Raw genomic sequence first — 16,754 nt, forward strand, 5'->3', positions numbered from 1 at the left:
CACGGGTGGGTGTTACTCCAAGCCTGAAAACCTTGGACGTAGGACTACCCCAGAGTTACAGATGATCGAGGCAATGCATGTGGGCCAGCGGAGTGCCTGCCCCCCAACCTCCCACCCCAAATGTGTTCAGGATCCTGGGGCTAAAATATTCAGGGTTTGTGTGCTGGAGAGCAAGTTGCGTGTCCAGCTAGACCAGATCCGTAAAACTAGTTCGACTCAACCAAGGACGGGGCTTCAAAACTTGCCTGCCATTATGTAGCACCCACTGTGTGCTAGCTAACCCCCGCATTTTCTTTTCTCATTTTTTAAACCTAAATTCAAGTAATTAATACAATGTATTATTCATTTCAGAGGAAGAGGTCAGTGAATCATCCGTCTTATATAATACCCAATGCTCATTCTGAAGCGGGAGAGCTAGATTCTTGTCTCATGGAGTCGAAGAATGAATTGAGGACAAAAGATTGTAAAGGGATAGAAGTTTATTAAGTGAAGATACAGAAAAAGGTGTCAAGAGTGAGAAAGGTGCGAACAGGGTTGCCAATGGAGGGCCTTTAGCGTTGGTCTTTTATAGAAAGCTAACCAGGGAACTTAAATCCTTTTAACATCTCTGTTGATAACCATTGAGCAAGGACTAGTGATAACAGCTTCAATGGCTTACTTCCTCTTTAGGGTCTCGTTATTTTTTGTTGGTCACAGGTGATTATCATAAAAAAGACACCCACCCCCCAAGCCTAGGTACGGTGGTCCTAGGGCAAGGTGGTCCAGTTTGTTCCCTTATCTCTGGTTTTCCGCACACCTCCAGATTTTTGGGATTTCTGTGAGTCTGACCACATAGCCCCCTATCTATCTCTCCCTACCTAGCTCCACTTGTCCCTTACTCAATCTCAGGGTCATGAGATAGAGCCCCAAAGCCGGCTCTGTGCTCAGTGCAGAAGAGTCTACTTAAGTTTCTCTCTCCCTCTGCCCCTCCCCGCTCTAACAAATAATTTTCTTTTAAGATTTTATTTATTTATTTGTCAGAGAAAGAGAGAGAGAGAGGGAGAGCACAAGCAGGGGGAGTGGCAGGCAGAGGGAGAAGCAGGCTCCCTGCTGAGCAGGGAGCAGTATACAGGGGCTGCGATCAGGACCTGAGCCGAAGGCAGACGTTAATTAACCAACTGAGCCACCCAGGCGCTCCTCTTTATTATTCCTTTTTTGAGTTTATTTGTTTAAGTGATCTCTACACACAATGTGGGGCTAGCACTCATGACCCCGAGATCAAGAACCACACACTCCTCCAACTGCACCAGCCTGGCACCCCAGAATTTAACTTTCTTTAATCCAATTTAATAGAGATCTTTTACAAATTAATTTTGGCAGTATCACCCGGAGGTGGAAAATACCACACGTCTATAACACACACACACACAAATATACAGAAAGATATAAACAGAGACCTTATAATTTGCATTTAAAAATTATTGCCATGGGGGGCTGGGGTGGCTCAGTCAGTTAAGCCTCCGACTCTTGATTTCAGCTCAGGTCAGGGTCCATGTTTGGCACAGAGTCTGCTTGTCCCTCTTCCTCTGCTCCTCCCCTCCTCCTGCTCTCTCTCTCTCTCAAATAAATAAATAAATAAATAAATAAATAAATAAATAAAATCTTTTAAAATTCCTGCCATGGGGGTACCTTGCTGGCTCAGTTGGTAGAGCATGTGACTCTTGATCTTGGGGTCATTTTTTTTCAAGTCCCAGGTTGGGGGTAGAGTTTACTTAAAAAAAACAAAAATGTTGAGCTGGGCAGAGTAAAAAAAAAAAAAATTACAACGTATAAAAGTCAGATCAAAGTTGTTTTTCTGATAAATGGAAGAAGTTAAGGTTACCTGCTCAGGTGACAAGGACTTTTTCTATTAATATTTGTGGGGAAGACATTGAGGATTTAGATTTGTCCTTGACAAAGCAAGTTCCAAATGACCTTTCCTCTTTTCTTTTGATAAGAATTACCTCCTTGAAGTTTGCAGATCAGGAAGATGGTCTACTCTGGTAGAACATTTACATCTCAAAGGCAAAAGGGAAAAAAATGCAAGCTCCTACATACCTTTTGAAATAAATCACATACCTTTTGAGCTAAATCTGGACTTTGAATAACAATTCTGGAAACATCTGGAGCCCTCTAGCAACTAGCCTGTAAAGACTAGATTTGTAAAGCAAGGACAGCTATCTTTAATTCCTTAAAGAACAGGTTGCCACCTAAATGATTATCAACTGTTGGAAGGTTTTTCTTCCCTCTGGGTACATTTAGCTTAGAGGAGAAGGTCTTAAAAAAATTCCTATCAGGGGTGCCTGGGTGGCTCAGTTGGTTGGGCGACTGCCTTCAGCTCAGGTCATGATCCTGGAGTCCTTGGATCGAGTCCCGCATCGGGCTCCCTGCTCAGCAGGGAGTCTGCTTCTCCCTCTGACCCTACCCCTCTCATGCTCTCTCTCTGTCTCATTCTTTCTCTCTCAAAAAAATAAATAAAATCTTAAAAAAAAATTCCTATCAAGCTTTGAATATTCGCTTGCAATGTGGCCAAATTTCTGATCATAGTGTTATTGAATCCTTTCAAATATCTTGTCAGGTTTCAGCGAGGATAAGCAGTAAATATTTCAGACCGTATGGCACAACGCCATTAATTAATTATAGTTTCCCCTTAGCTGTTTAAGGGAGTAACATAGCAATTTATAGAGAATCCCGCAGAATCCCATCAACTTTGGCAGGGGCCCATGAGGGGGCCCTCGTCTGAGGGTAAATGTAGGGGCATTTGAGTTGATGTTACAGAATTTGTAAAGGACCTTTGAGGACAATCTCTTCTAGTATCCCAGTTGATTACAACTGAGATATCAATCTTTGGGCCTGTGTTTTGATGGTGGAGTCCTAGGAGGGTGTCATGGTGGAGGATAAGGTGTTATTTTGCATGCCTGGCCTTGGAGCTGTTGTAGCTGTAAAGTGAATACCATGGTGGGCCTTGGTTTACAGTCTTGTTCCAAAGTTATTTCAACATGCTCAGTTATGGTCACGAGTTCAGTCAGACTGGTGCCCTCCCATGATATATTCTGCCTTTTTAGCAATCCACTAATCTCAGAAGATAATCCACTTACAAATAGGGCAACTAGAGCAGGTTGAGTGACCTTAGGAAGAGAGCTTCCAAACCAGCTTTAAAGTCGGCCACAGATTCCTCTTTCTTTGGTTCACATATTTGTTGTTTTAAGATTTTATATTTTTGGGCGCCTGGGTGGCTCAGTCGTTAAGCGTCTGCCTTCGGCTCAGGTCATGATCCCAGGGTCCTGGGATCGAGTCCCACATCGGGCTCCTTGCTTGGCAGGAAGCCTGCTTCTCCCTCTCCCACTCCCCCTGCTTGTGTTCCTGCTCTCACTATCTCTCTCTCTGTCAAATAAATAAATAAAAATCTTTAAAAAAAAAAGATTTTATATTTTTTAAGTAATCTCTACACCTAATGTGAGGCTCGAACCTACAATCCCAAGATCAAGAGTCCGGATGCTCCACTGACTGAGCCAGCTGGTTGCCGATGTTTGCATATTTGAATAATTGGCTCATCAGTGCAAACAGGGAAGACTCTAGGAATGGCTTGTCAAAGATCAGTTGCTATTTTGCAAGTTTTTCTATCTATGAGAACATATTGAAGATCGAGGATCTTGAATACCATCCTTGGGGTTTTGCCATTTTCCTTCCTGCATCCAGTTTTGGCCTTTACCTGGGTCCTACCATCAAGTACATAAGGGATAAGTACCTGGCAGCCTAGGGTCAGAGGCCCCAATAATGAAAAAATTCTTCTTTTTTTTTTTTTAAGATTTTTGTTTATTTATTTATTTGACAGAGAGAGACACAGCGAGAGAGGGAACACAAGCAGAGAGAGTGGGAGAGGGAGAAGCAGGCTTCCCGCTGAGCAGGGAGCCCGATGTGGGGCTCGATCCCAGAACTCTGGGATCATGACCCGAGCCGAAGGCAGATGCCCAATGACTGAGCCACCCAGGCGCCCCGAAAAAATTCTTCAAAAAACTTGTGGGGGTCCTCCCTAGGCTTTGGAAATTCTTTAACTATGACCCTAAGTTCAGCCTTTGACTAAGGAGTGACAGATGCTGAGGAAGATCTTCTGCCACTTTGGGTAGTTTCATTTCATTTTTATTTATTCATTTTTATTTATTTGAGAGAGAGAGTGCAGGAACACAAGGCGGGGTGCAGAGGGAGAGGATCTCAGGCAGAAACCCACTGAGCGCGGAGCCAAGGTGGACCTGAGATCATGACCTGAGCTTAACCAACTGAGCCACCCAGTCACCCTGGGTAGTTTCTTTTTTTTTTTTTTTTAAGATTTTATTTATTTATTTGACAGAAAGAGATACAGCGAGAGAGGGAACACAAGCAGGGGGAGTGGGAGAGGGAGAAGCAGGCTTCCCGCCAAGCAGGGAGCCCGACGCGGGGCTTGATCCCAGGACACTGGGATCATAACCCGAGCTGAAGGCAGACGCTTGACGACTAAGCCACCCAGGCGCCCCTGGGTAATTTTATTTTAAAAGGTAACTTTAATAGTCTCTTCAGAATAGAAAGGCAGTTTAGCCGGTAAAGCAAGCAAGATCTCAGCAGTAGGAGTTATGTTCGTCTCACTGTATTTTATTTTAGGTACCTCTTGGGTCTTTAATTTTTCATTGGCCTTTTGTTTTTTGTTTTGTTTTGTTTAAGATTTTATTTATTTATTTGAGAGAGAGAGAGCATGAGCAGGGGGAGGGGCAGACAGAGAGGGAGAAGCCGACTCCCTGCTGAGCAGAGAGCCCAACTCAGGCTCAATCCCAGGACCCTGGGATCATGACCTGAGCTGAAGGCAGATGCTTAACCAACTGAGCCACCCAGGCACCCCATCAAGTGCATTTCTTAAATAAATGATCTTGTTTGATTGGAATGTTCCCTATAATGGCCACTGTAATTCTAGTTTTTTTGTAAGATTTTTGCCATTTTTGTAGGTATCTATAGCTTCCAGGACTATAGTTGTTAGACAAAAAATAAGCAGGTGTGCTGGAAGATGGCATACTTAACTCTTTAGACTTAAAAGATACTATTTTGTTAACTAACTGGAATTTAAATAAAAACCTTAAAATAAATAATAAATTAAAAAAATTCTATTTCTTTTAATTAAGTCTTTTTGGGTCTCTTGGAGCCAGATTAACACCTAAGAGTGATGTGCTACAGGCCTGGGGAACGCATGCTGTTTTACTCTGCACGGAAATCTCCTTGGGGTTTGTGGGTGACCTAGTGTCCATCTAACCCATTCCATGACCAACTTATCTTTTTTTTTTTTTTTAAGATTTTATTTATTTATTTGACAGAGAGAGCGAGAGAGCACAGCAGGGGGAGCAGTAGAAGGAGAGGGAGAAGCAGGCTTCCCGCTGAGCAAGGAGCCCGATGCGGGGCTCGATCCCAGGACCCGGGATCATGCACTGAGCCGAAGGCAGACGCTCAACCATCTGAGCCACCCAGGCGCCCCCATGACCAACTTGTCTTAACCTGGGAGTCTTTTATTTTATTTTTTAAGGATTTTAAGTAATCTCAGGTGCCTGGGTGGCTCAGTTGGTTAAGCGACTGCCTTCGGCTCAGGTCATGATCCTGGAGTCCTTGGATCGAGTCCCGCATCGGGCTCCCTGCTCGGCAGGGAGTCTGCTTCTCCCTCTGACCCTCCCATGTGCTCTCTCTCTCTCAAATAAATAAATAAAATCTTTAAAGAAAATAATAAAGATTTTAAGTAATCCCTACACCCAACGTGGGGCTCGAACTTACAACCCCGAGATCAAGAGTTGCATGCTCCACCAACTGAGCCACCCAAGGCGCCCCCTAACAGCTTTTAAATTCTCGACCCATGCCCTCCTTCTGTGGCTCTTTTGGCTTCCAAGTTTCCCATTACCAAGAGCTTTTACTTACTGGACCCAGTTCAGTTTAAGTTGGACCCAATCTGACTCCAGCTGGTAACCATCAACAGTTCCCAGTGAGGAATCTGGGGACTGGGGAAAGGACTGAGCCAGCAGACCCAGAGAATGGGGGCTGCAGACTGATTCTAAATGGGGAATTGTAGCTGTCACCAAGCGGTTCCCAGCATGGAATCTGGGACAAAACCAATGACAAAGATTTCCAACCAAAGAAGGATCTGTGCAAAGTCAGTTAGGTCAGGGCTTGATGCAAAGAGAGTGGAGAATTTACTCACTTAGAATTTACTCACGGCCCTCAGAACCGGCCAGAAAGAGAATGAACGCACCAGCTTCACAGGGTACCACACCTGTTTCTCATCCCCAAATGCTGTCTGAAGTTTGCTTGGATTCTGTCACTGGCACTAAATGTGTTTAAAAAAAAAAAAAATTCAATGGAGTAAATTTGAAGACCTCATTGGCCTTATTCATTGATTCATGAGTTAGGTAGCATCCCATCTGGCCAAGTAGAAAGGGGCTCTGAGGAGCTGTATAAAATGGAAGACTTTCATAGGCAGAAATGGGGCTGGACAAGGAAGTTATCAGCAAAAGAAAAGAAAGGATTATTTCAGGCATGGTCACCTTCCTTTGAGGGGAAAGGCTGGAGGTCTATCACGAAGACTACCTTACTGGTGCTGATCAGAAAATTCCAGACTGACTGGTTAAAAGTCACATTCCTGCAATTAAATCTTGATTTGCTGTCTTGGGGGCAAGCAACTCCATTTTGGACCCTTCCTTCTTCCCTTCCTCCCTTCCTTCTTCCCTTCTTTCTTTCCTTCCTTCCTTCCCTCCTTCCTCCTTTACTTAAGTAGTCTCTGCACCCAGTGTGGGGCTCAAACTCACGACTCTGGGACAAAGAATGGCATGCTCTTTTAACTGAGCCAGCCAGGCATCCTTCTTTTACCTTTCTTTTTCTTTTTTCTTTTCCTTTCCTTTTCTTTTTCTTTTTTTTTAAAGATTTTATTTATTCATTTGCGAGAGACAGAGAGAGCACAAGCAGGGGGAGAGGCAGAGGGAGAGGGAGAAGCAGACTCCCTGCCAAGCTGGGAGCCCAACGTGGAGCTTGATCCCAGGACCCTGGGCTTATGACCTGAGCAAAAGGCAGACACCCAACCATCTGACCATCTGGGCCACCCAGGTGCCTTTCTTTTTCTTTCTTTCTTTCTTTCTTTCTTTCTTTTTTCTTTCTTTCTTTTTTCTTTTTTTCTTTCTTTCTTTCTTTCTTTCTTTCTTTCTTTCTTTCTTTCTTTCTTTCTTTCTTCCTTCCTTCCTTCCTTCCTTCTTCCTTCCTCCTTCCTTCTTTCTTTCTTTCTTGAGCCACCCAGGTGCCTTTCTTTCTTTTTCTTTCTTTTTCTTGAGCCACCCAGGTGCCTTTCTTTTTCTTTCTCTTTCTTTCTTTCTTTTTTTCTCGAGCCACCCAGGTGCCTTTCTTTCTTTTTCTTTCTCTTTCTTTCTTTCTTTCTTTCTTGAGCCACCCAGGTGTCTTTCTTTCTTTCTTTCTTCCTTCCTTCCTTCCTCCCGCTCTTTCTTTCTTTCTTTCTTTGAGTCACCCAGGTGCCTTTCTTTCTTTTTCTTTCCCTTCCTTCCTTCCTTCCTTCTTTCTTTCTTTCACACATGGCTGCACATCTTTTTTTCTTTCTTCCCTTCACAAGTCCATAAAATCTCAATTGATAACATCTTAAATTTATGAAATACTATACAGATGGTCCCCAACTTATGATGGTACAATTTACATTTCCTTGACTTTACCATAGTGTGAAATGGCAGGCATTCAGTAGAAATTGTACTTTGAATTTTGAATTTGGATCTTTCCTTGGGCCAGCAATATATGATACAATTCTCTCTCATGATGCTGGGCAGAGGCAGCCACAGCCCCTAGTTAACCACGGGATCTCGAAGGTAAACAACTGACAACCATTCTGTTCCTGTACGACCATCCTGCTTCTCACTTTAAGTACAGTATTCAATAAATTACACGAGATATTCAACACTTTATGATCAAATGGGCTTTCTGTTAGATGATTTTGCCCAACTGTAGACTAATGCTTGTGTTCCCTTTCTCGCTGTGTCTCTGTCAAATAAATAAATATAATCTTTAAAAAATACGTATTTTATTTATTTGAGGGGGGGAGAGGGGCAGAGGGAGGGAGAGAAGCAGACTCCTGCTGCTCAGGAAGCCCAGTGTGGGACTCTATCCCAGGACCTTGAGATCATGACCTGAACTGAAGGCAGATGCTTAACTGACTAAGCCACGCAGGTGCCCTAAATTTTTATTATTTTTTTTTAATTTAAATTTTAGGTAGGTGACATACAGTGCAATATTGGTTTCTGGAGTAGAATTCAGTGATTCATCACTTACATGTAACACCCAGCGCTCATCATAACAAGTGCCCTCCTTAATACCCACCACTCATCTAGCCCATCCTCCACCCACCTCCCTCCAGCAACCCTCAGTTTATTCTTTATCATTAAGAGTCTCCTGGGGCGCCTGGGTGGCTCAGTCGGTTAAGCGTCTGCCTTCAGCTCGGGTCATGATCCCAGGATCCTGGGATCGAGCCCCATGTCAGGCTCCCCACTCAGTGAGGAGTCTGCTTCTCCCTCTGCCCCTCCCCCTGCTCATGCTCTCTCTCTCTGTCTCTCTCTCAAATAAATAAAATCTTAAAAAAACAAAAACAAAAAACAAAGAGGGGTGCCTGGCTCAGTCGTTAAGTGTCTGCCTTCAGCTCAGGTCATGATCCCAGGGTCCTGGGATCGAGTCCCGCCTCGGGCTCCCTGGTGAGCAGGGAGCCTGCTTCTCCCTCTCCCACTCCCCCTGCTTGTGCTCCTGCTCTCGCGATCTCTCTCAATCTGTCAAATAAATAAATAAATAAATAGATAAATAAATAAATTCTTATAAATAAATAAATAATACAAAAAAGGAAATCCAAAGAGTCTCTTATGGCTTGTTTCCCTCTCTCCTTTTTTGTTTTCCCCCTTCCTGTATGTTCATCTATTTTCTTTCTTAAATTCCACATATGATCTCACTCATATCTCACTTTTCTTTCTCTGACTGACATTTCACTTAACATGATACGTTCTAGCTCCATCCATGTCGTTGCATATGGCAATATTTCATTCTTCTTGACGGCTGAATAATATTCCAGTGTGTGTGTGTGTACCATATCTTCTGTATCCATTCATCAGTTGATGGACATTTGGGCTCTCTCCATAGTTTGGTTATTATTGATAATGCTGCTATAAACATCAGGGTGCATGTATCCCTTCGAATCTGTATTTTTGTATCCTTTGAGTAAATACCTAGTAGTGCAATTGCTGGATTGTAAGGTAGTTCTATTTTTAACGTTGTGAGGAACCTCCATACTGTTCTCCAGAGTGGCTGCACCAGTTTGCATTCCTACCAGTGCAAGAGGGTTCCCCTTTTCCCTCATCCTCACTGACACCTGTTGCTTCTTGTGTTATTAATTTTAGCCATCCTGACAGGTGTGAGATGGTATCTCATCGTGGTTTCGATTTGTATTTCCCTGATGATGAGTGATGTTGAACATTTTTCATGTGTCTGTTAGCCATCTGGATGTCTTTTCTGGAAAAGTGTCTATTCAGGTCTTCTGCCCATTTCTTAACCGGGTTATTTGTTTTTTGGGTGTTGGGTTTGATAAGTTCTTTGTAGATTTTGGATACTAACCCTTTATCACATATGTTGTTTGCAAATATCTTCCATTCCGTAGGCTGCCTTTTAGTTTTGTTGGTTGTTAGGAAGCTTTTATTCAGTGTATTAGGGGGCTGGGGCAGGGACCTCACGTAAGCACTTTAGTTCAATTGTGCGTGCCTAGCACGTCAGCATGTTAGTACATACACGGTATATTAAAAAAATGGCAGAGAACTCCACCCATAGGAGGAGATCTTAGTATTATAATGAGCTAACGGGAACTTCAGGACAGGGAGGTTTCTTCCCAGGTTGTCAGCTCCATTCCAGCTCAAACTGGCTCACATAAGGGGCTATCAGGTGAAACACCTGGCTAAGTGTCTCCTTGGCAGGAACTTCTGGACTTGCAAAACAAAACATATCCCTTCCCTGCTTTTGTCTCTTCCCCTCCTCCTTTTTGCTGATGGCTTTCAGCCTCTTTATTTGAATAAGTTTCCTTTGCATCCTAGCTAACATTCTGAGTACATTTAAGGTAGGCTAGGCTAAGCTATTGTCAGCAAACCCTCTTGCTCAACCACAGACCCCAATGGTTATTTCTTATCGCATTTTCTTAAGGCATTGACAATGACTGGAACATTCCCATCGCTGGACCAGAAGCCCTGATGGCAATGGAATGTCTAGAAGACCACACTTCACACATTCCCTTCCCTGCCCATAATCATGGGCTGAACACATACCAACCCCCCATGATCATATGCTCCCTGCCTTTTCTCTTGCATGTACCCTCCTGAACCTCTATACAACTCTAGTTGTCCATCTTGCCATTGGAGAGGTCGATTGTTAAGGCTTGAGCCTGTCACCTTCCTTAGCTGCTGCCACCTGAAATAAATCTTTCCCTTTCTCTTTTCCAAACCCTCCTCTCTTTGAGTTATTGGCTTTTTGAGCAGCAGCAGCAGAATTTATCTGACTTTGCTTGGTAGCAGTGTCAGCAAACCCAGCCAGGAGCGATGCTTTTGATTTGTCCAGCCCCATCCAGCTTCCCCAGGACGGAGCAGTTGGCCGCGACAGAGCGTCAGGGCTCACCCGTTTGTTTCTGGAATTAGGAGCTATGATAGATTGTTCTGTAACACTATGATGTTTCATAGGCTGGCGTATTAAATGCATTTTCAACCTAGATTTTTTTCAACTTACGATGGGTTTATTGGGATGTAAAAGCTTCTATTTATTGAATCCTGTGCCTGACATGGATTACTTCCTTTAATTATCACAACACCTCCTGAATAGAGGTATTATTATCTCTACTTTGCAGGTGAGGAAACTGATCAGAGAGAGAGCGACTAGGCCACATTTGTACATGTAATAAATAATACAGCTGGTATTTCACAGGGCTTACCTGGCCCGTGCTTCTAAATACACTGTTGTTCCTTCCACAACAAAGATTCTGAGGTGGGGGTTGGGAGAGGCAGTGTGAGCAAGAGACGGGGAGGGCACGATTCACCTTGAAAATCCCTCCTCTGGCATGAGGATTGGCTCACGCTCACTGTGAGGGCAGGCATTTTCCAAGCATCCCATGGGGTCTTCCAAAATGTGGTTTCTCTCCCTATCGATCGGATGGGGGCCCCTAACTGTGGGGCGTCCCCATCGGGTGGGGGCTGATGGCATGGGCAGTGACAGGATTCACCTCAGGCAGAACAAAGGAGATAGAAGAGATTGAACATACTGCCAGGGAGCTGTGGGCAGGAGAGCAGGAGAGAGCCGGTCTGGTCTGCCACGAGGTAGGGGGTGGGGCTGTATTTAAAGAGGGAAGGTGAGGAGGTATGGGGACATATGGAATTTTCCATTTTTTGGTAACTGTGCCTGATCGGTTAGGTAGGGCCTATGGATAGTTTGAGGTGGGTTGCCCAAGGAGCCTGTTGGTATTCACTTTGGTGGTGGCTGGCCACCGGCCCTTTCTACATTCCATTGCTCAAGCCTGTTGCTTAAAAGCGGCCTCTACACAAACAGTGTCACCGGAAGGGCTTGGAGACACTGAGTGACCTACCTAAGGACCACCAGCTAATGGTGGCAAGAGCGTGATTCAGCCCGAGCGTGTTGGACTCCACAGCCCGGGCTCCGTCCACTAAAGCAGCTGACCAGATTGACAGGTTCTCCAGGAACCTGTCTCTTTGTGTCCTCTGGCACAAGGGCTGCTCTCCACTGTCACCTTCCCACGGCACCCTGCTTTCTACCAGCACAGTGTTTGAAGCTGTGACTGGCTTTGAGGACCTTTTTCACCCATGCCCTTTCCCTGCCCCCACACCTGAAGCTGGACTCAGGCTCTGCTGCTTCTAGAAAGATTGTTATCTGTGGGTAAGGGCATGTGGGTGTAGGAGGGAGCCTAGCAGTCAATAGCCCACCCAGTCCCTGCCCCCAGAAGCCTTCCTGGGTTGCAGGAAATGATCCCCTCCCCTGGCCATTCCACCTACCTGGGATGAAAATCAGGTAGGAGAATAAAAAATATCAACCTGCAGCTGGATAATTTTCTGCTTTGTCTTGTACATTTCTCATCCATTAATCCACTTGGTCCTGATGCCAGTCCTGTGGAGGAGATAACAAGTAATACCCTTCCCATTCTACAGGCAAGGAGACTGAGGCCCAGAGAGGTTATGTAGGGTCTCCAAGGTTAGAGGAAGAGGTAGACCCTAGGCTTGAGCCCAGCATTGTGAATCCCCAGGCAAATTAGCCACCCCATCTTCACAGAGGCTCACACCCCAGTGAGGGTTCATTGGATTTTATATTTTCTTTCCTCTTTTTTTTAAGATTTTATTTATTTACTTGACAGAGAGAGACACAGTGAGAGAGGGAACGCAAGCAGGGGGAGTGGGAGAGGGAGAAGCAGGCTCCCGCTGAGCAGGGAGCCCGATGCGGGGCTCAATCCCAGGACCCTGAGATCACGACCCGAGCCGAAGGCAGATGCTTAACGACTGAGCCACCCAGGCGCCCCGATTTTCTTTCCTCTTGACTCAGTATAGCAGGAGGAGACGGAGGACTGAGGGAAAGGTAACTCCAGAGAACTTTGGTGGTGGGCAGATGGGGGTCTGCAGAGGGCCAGATGAGGATGCTGGAATCCTGGGAAGGGTGGGAGAAAGAAATCAGAGAGAAGAGCCAGCTGACTTGGAAATTGTCCCTGGGACCCATGGAAACTCAAAGCTAAGGTGAAAAGGTGTCTTTTACCTTCACAGGGCCTTGGAGAGAAATGTAGTTTACAGGCATTCCCTAGGCAACTTAGGAAGACGTCCTCCCTCCTCCCATTGTGAGGTGGTTCTGGTTACAGGCAGTGGGGTGGGGGTGAGAGGAAACAGAGGCGGTGGGGGCAGCATCCTGGGCCCTGCCTGCCCCCACCCCCTTCTGAGGCCTTCTGTCACCCCCACCATCATGGGCAGTGCTTACCACTGGGAGGCCCGGCGCAGGCAGATGGCTTTGGATCGGAGGAGGTGGCTGATGGCCAAACAGCAGCAGCAGCAGGAGCAGGTGCATGAGAAGGTCCAGGCTCATTGGGGTCCTTCCAGGGGGCTGGAAGGGAATGCGGAGGGGAGACAGATCCCTAGGAAGCTATTATCTGGCCAATGTTTTTTGCTGGGGGTAGGAAGAAAGTAAGGTTCCTTTGATAGTCTCTTGGATGGACTCTGTGTGTGTGCGTGTGTGTGTTAGGGTAACTCAACTTTGCTGTTGTAACTAGGCTGAGGCCTAGTGGGGGATCAAGGGAGGGTCAGGCCTGAGAGATTTTATTTATTTATTTATATTTTTATTTTTAAAGATTTTATTTATTTGACACAGAGAGAGAGAGAGAGCACAAGCAGGGGGAGTGGCAAGCAGAGGGAGAGGAAGAAGCAGGCTCCCCACCCAGCAGGGAGCCCGATGTGGGGCTCGATCCCAGGACCCTGGGATCATGACCTGAGCCCAAGGCAGACGCTTAACAACTGAGCCACCCAGGAGCCCTGGCCTGAGAGATTTTAAAGCTGCACTGTCCAATAGGGTGGCCACCAGCCTGTGTGCTGCTGAGCCCTTGAAATGTGGCTAGTGAGACTGAGGAACTGAATTTAAAATCTCATATACATTTAATTAATTTAAATCTGCATTTAAAAACAAATACTTTTTATGTATTGGAAAACTTTGAAGTATGTTTAGAACAACTTGGATATGTAAATCTTTTTCAACTGTAAATTTTATAAAATCTAAATCTAAGGCAATCATTTTTGATCAAAATGTAGTATCCAAATTAAGATGTGCTGTTAAATAGAAAATAAATGCTGTGTTTTGCACTTAGTACAAAAACAGAGAATATAAACTATCTCATTAATATTTTTTATATTGATTACAGGTTTTGGAGGTATTGGGTTAACCAAAATATATTAAATTAGTTTCACCTGTTTTTTTTATAGTGTTACTTTATTTATTTTTAAAAATATTTTATTTATTTATTTGACAGAGAGAGACACAGCGAGAGAGGGAACACAAGCAGGGGAAGTGGGAGAGGGAGAAGCAGGCTTCCCACCGAGCAGGGAGCCCGATGTGGGGGCTCGATCTCAGGACCCTGGGATCATGACCTGAGCCGAAGGCAGACGCTTAACGACTGAGCCACCCAGGCGCCCCAGTTTCACCTGTTTCCTTCTTGCTTTTTTTTTTTTTTTAATATTTTTATTTATTTATTTGAGAGAGAGAATGAGAGAGAGCATGAGAGGGGGGAGGGTCAGAGGGAGAAGCAGACTCCCCGCCGAGCAGGGAGCCCGATGTGGGACTCGATCCCGGGACTCCAGGATCATGACCTGAGCCGAAGGCAGTTGCTTAACCAACTGAGCCACCCAGGCGTCCCTCCTTCTTGCTTTTTTATGTGGCTACTAGAAGATTTTAAAATTACTGGTTGCATGCATTATATTTCTATTGGACAGTGCTGTCTCCCAGGGTTTGCAAGAAAGTATTCTTTATTCTTCCCCCACTGCAAACTGTTTTCAGTGCACAGCTCCCAAGGTAGGAGGCAGGTGCCCGGAGACTGCTGTTTCCTGGGCCGGGGCTGTGCCAGGGGGGCACTGTCACCAAAGACACAGTTCTCGGGTGTTGCAGTGGGTGAAGGGAGCCCAGCCTCCATGTCTAGGGAGCAAAGACCTTCCGGCCACCTCTGCCTCTCCACTGATGGCTTGCCTTGCTCCCCGCAGTGTCCCCAGCAGATGGGCGATGGGGTGGGGAGGGAGGAGGATGCCACTTGTGGGGGGCTTCTTGCCAGGAACTGAAGAAACTCCAAGAGGAGGAAGGCCAATCCGAGAAAAGACCCCAGCCCCCTCGGGGGTCTCAACAGGAGCAGCAGTTGTCACTGCCGCCGAGGCCACCAGGAGCGTCACCAGAGCCGCAGGTGCCCCCCGCCCCACCGCAGCCTCCCCGACCGCAGCTCCCGGAGCAGTCAGAGACCCCACCTGCGCCGCCGCCTCAGTCCAGGCAACAGAACGCCCACGACCCTCTGACTCAGTGCACGTCTGTGCACATTCTGCAGGATTCCCAAAAGCCAGGTCCCCAGCTTGGTTCAGTAGGGATCCATCAAACTGGAGGGCAATCCGACTTTAACGGATTCCCAGGAGAAACAAAACCCCCTCAAGGCCCTAGTAAGTGAGATGCCTGGGAGGGCAGGTGGTGAGGAGAGAGCTCCCTGCTCCCACCCCCAGCCCTATAGTCCAGAATGCACCTCCGTCCTCCCATTGTCTTGTACTCTCCCAGGCATCCTTGGCCTTTACTTGGGGGCCACACACCCCCTGGGGACGTTTGCATCACTCTGGGGGTGCAAAGGAGGCTGCTGACTTTTGCAGAGGGTGGCAGCCCCTCCTCCGGGACGAGGGTGTCAGAGGGAGTGAGGGTGGGCTTAACAAGAGACGAGCTGAGCCCTGGGAAGTCTGGAACAGGAATCACGGTGCAGCTTCCCGGGTATGAGTTTTCCGGGTGGGCTCTGTCTGTGCCTTGCCCTAGATAGGGGCTGCCGCCTGCCCCCCAGACACATAGTAGAGAGTCCAGCTCTGCCGTGTTCCATTTTCAGAAACTGTCAGATGAATAACGTATGCTTGTTTCACCATCAGGTTTCGGGAACTCATTCCAGTCAAATCCAGATAAATACACCGAGCACTCACGATTCACGGTGAGACAGTGTGAAAGGCAGGTCGACTCTGGCTGCGTGTGTGTGTGTGTGTGTGTGTGTTTGTGTGTGGAATCTAGAGAGGCTTCCTTGGCGGGAGGGGCTGCAATTATTTATATTTTATAAAGTCAATTACATAAAGCCTTTATATGCAATTATATAGTCACTGCTGAATGGCCCATTTGTGGCCTGTTGCTTGGCACTCAGCAGAAACGGAGGGGTTGACAGTCTATTCAAAAAGACGGGCCAGGTGCCAGAGAAGCAAAACAGAGGGGCTGTTTTTTTTTTTTTTTTAAAGATTTTATTTATTTATTTGAGAGAGAGGATGAGAGGAGAGAGAGAGCACATGAGAGGGGGGAGGGTCAGAGGGAGAAGCCGACTCCCTGCCGAGCAGGGAGCCCGATGCGGGACTCGATCCAGGGACTCCAGGATCATGACCTGAGCCGAAGGCAGTCGCTTAACCAATTGAGCCACCCAGGCGCCCCCAGAGGGGCTGTTTTAAGTGCTGATTGGGGCGGAGGCAGCTGGAGCCGGAGGAGGGCAAGACATGAAGTCACAGGCTGTGAGTCTCGGGATCGCCAATCCCCAGCAGCGTGACTGCATCTCTGAGCCTCATCTGCCCCATCCATTAGATGAGAGTGCTAATACCACCTCCTTAACAGAGGTGTCGGACCACTGAATGTGGCCATTGAAAGAGAAGGCGTCACAAGCCCTTAGCTTAGGACCTGGCTCAATCCAGGCCTTCAAACCCAGGGTGGTCACTCTTGATGAGAAGGCTCAGTCGGTTAAGCATCCACCTTGATTCTTTTTTTTTTTATTTGACAGAGACATAGCGAGAGAGGGAACACAAGCAGGGGGAGTGAGAGGGAGAAGCAGGCTTCCCGTGGAGCAGGGAGCCCGATGTGGGGCTTGATCCCAGGACGCTGGGATCATGACCTGAGCTGAAGGCAGACGTTTAAAGACTGAGCCACAA

General features: G+C 46.4%; 1 long non-coding RNA gene across 1 annotated transcript in view; it reads left to right on the forward strand.

Annotated features, from left to right (window-relative positions):
* The window catches only part of LOC115942798 (uncharacterized), a 56,222-nt gene that overhangs the window by 21,605 nt on the left and 17,863 nt on the right, over window positions 1–16,754 (forward strand). The gene's annotated exons all lie outside the window — the stretch shown is intronic.

Source organism: Leptonychotes weddellii, chromosome 15 (assembly GCF_054177405.1).
Source record: "Leptonychotes weddellii isolate Sample4059 chromosome 15, ASM5417740v2, whole genome shotgun sequence".
In the NCBI taxonomy this organism is placed as follows: domain Eukaryota; kingdom Metazoa; phylum Chordata; class Mammalia; order Carnivora; family Phocidae; genus Leptonychotes; species Leptonychotes weddellii.